Source organism: Lepus europaeus, chromosome 18, assembly GCF_033115175.1.
Source record: "Lepus europaeus isolate LE1 chromosome 18, mLepTim1.pri, whole genome shotgun sequence".
Classification (NCBI taxonomy): domain Eukaryota; kingdom Metazoa; phylum Chordata; class Mammalia; order Lagomorpha; family Leporidae; genus Lepus; species Lepus europaeus.
The window spans coordinates 72,440,066-72,442,814 of NC_084844.1; positions in this window are offsets into that span (position 1 = coordinate 72,440,066).

Sequence of the window (2,749 nt, forward strand, 5' to 3'; positions counted from 1 at the left end):
TTTTTAAAAAATAGACTTTTAGTGGCTGGCACGGTGGCATAGTAGATTACTACTACTTCACCAGCATCCTACATGGGGGCTGGTTTGAGAAGTGGCTGCACCACTTCCAATTGGCTTCATATTAATGGCCTGGGAAAGCAGTAAAAGGTGGCCCAGGTCTTTAGGCCACAGAAGATGCTCCTGGCTTTGGTTTGGCACAGCTCTGGCCAAACCGTATTTTAAAGTTCAAATACTTTAATAGAACCTAAATCTGGTCCTGATTTTCCCTTTGGTATATGAAATTTGCTATTGTGTTATCTATATTTCTAAGAATTTGAGTATTCCCTAAATAAATGCCATAACTATTTAATTATATGGCCACAGATATCTTTATATGAACCAAACAGGTGTTTCCAGAAATATTACCATAAAATTGATGTTTAACACCCCAAAAAATCTCATTTTTCTATACAGCCTTTATAGTAGTACCATTAGGTGGTGATGGCAAATTGACTTGGTCCGTACACACATGCGAGAGACCTGGATTGAATTCCTAGCTCCTGGCTTTGGTTCTGGCCATGACAGTCATTTGGAGAGAACCAGTAGATGGGAATTCTTTCTGTCTTTGCCTCTGTCTCTTTCTATCTCTGCCTCTGAATTGAACACGTAAAATACTATTATTAGAATTGGCATCTAGGGGTATAGAAGCAGGAACATGGTTGGTCCTTCTTTAGAATCTATCAGCAGCTCTGATGGCATAGGAGAAAGGGGGCAGTAGTAAAATCACTAAACAAATCACTTTGGCTTTATTCATTTCTCCTACTGCCCTCCACCCTCTCTCAAGTCTCTCATATGGGAAAAAAGTTTGACTTATAAAGTACAAAGGAGATAAGTAGGTTCTAGGTGTGGTAACATGGAGAAAGGATAGAGCAATACAACAGTTAATTTGGAGAGTGTGAACTTACTACTGTGCACGAAAAAAATCCAGAGAACAGGAAGTCTAAGTCTAGTTCTATGATAGCAGAATTGTGCTGTTCAAGATAACTTTAAGACCCAAAAGCACATTTTAAAAAGAAGGGAGAGTTCAGAGTGTGCAACTATCCTGTTTTGCTTCTAAAGGGCATGCACCTGGATTAATTTCCTAATCTGAACAGGTTGACTAGAATAAAGTCTTTGGAATTGTTTGAGAATATGTCAACCAGACTAAACCACTCTCTATCTCTGAACACTGTACATATAACCCTAGAATGAAAACTGTATCCCTATACACAGATGATACTGGGGCATATTTTAAATTTCAACATTTTTCTCAGTACCAAGCTATTTTTAATATCATAGCTATACTACTGATGTTCCTTATATTTCTAGGCACATAATACCCATTATCAAATATTTCACATAGCATGTGACCTCATTTTCAACTCTCAGTTAAATATTTTGATAAGATTCAAATATAACTAAATTTAAAACTTTAATACTATCAAAATAGCAGTTCATGCAAAGTAACACTGTCACCACATGAAATAGATACTCAGCTATGTGACTACCCATATTGTGAGTCACATTAGCTATCTTTATCAGTAAGCCACAATTCTGTCATTGACTAAACTAAAACCAAATGTAACCCACTCTTGTACTGCAGAAGAAACTAAAAGGAATACATTCCTAAGGAGCAGAAAATGAAGATTGTGTTCATATCACTCATCTCCCTGCAAACTCCTGCCCCTCTAGAGTGTTGAGCAAACAGATCTTCCTCCTAAGTACCATTTAATTTCAATTACCCCATTTGGTCTTTTCCAGATCCTTGATAAAAGCTTCCACTGTAACTCCAGTGATCAGTTATGCTAGTTATTTCAAGTTTCTCTCTCTTGCTAAAGCACAAGTGCTCCAAGAGGAGCAGTCTGTGTTTTGATTCCTTTGGGTCCATTAGTTTTAACAGATGGGCTTGTCTACAAAAGAAGTCAAGAAAGATATGCAGAATGAAGATGTATTCTTGTGAGTAGGGAGGGAGAGACAGAGCTCAGAAAAATACTTGAAAGCCCTGGATTAACAATAAAATGAGAAAACTAACTGCTACAGGGCCCGGCATTGTGGCACAGTGGGTTAAAACCCCATCCTGCAGTGCCGGCGTCCCATATGGGTGCCAGTTTTTTGTCCCAGCTGCTGCATTTCTGAACCAGCTCTCTGTTATGGCCAGGGAAAGCAGTGGAAGATGGTTCAAGTCCTTGGGCCTCTGCACCCATGTGGGAGACCTGGAAGAAGCTCCTGGCTCCTGGCTTCGGACCAGCTCAGCTCTGGCCATTGCGGTCATCAGGGGAAGTGAACCAAAGGATGGAAGATCCCCCCACTCTGGCTCTACCTCTCTCTGTAACTCCATCATTCAAATAAATAAAATAAATCATAAAAAAAATAACTGCTGCCACTGTGTCCCAACAAGCAAGGCAATGTGGCTACAAAATAGACAAATATTAAATCTCTATTTCTAATAAAATTTCTTTGAAAATTTCTCCCTTAAACCATATTTTTGAGTATGACAACCTGCTGTGAAGTCAAATATCAGGTAATGAAAATTCAATAAAGTTCAATATATTACTACTAAGCAAGCTAGTAAGTAAATAAATACAGAAGTTGTAATTTTTTTTGACAGGCAGAGTGGACAGTGAGAGAGAGACAGAGAGAAAGGTCTTCCTTTGCCGTTGGTTCACCCTCCAATGGCCGCCACAGCCAGTGCACTGCGCTGATCCAAAGCCAGGAGCCAGGTGCTTCTCCT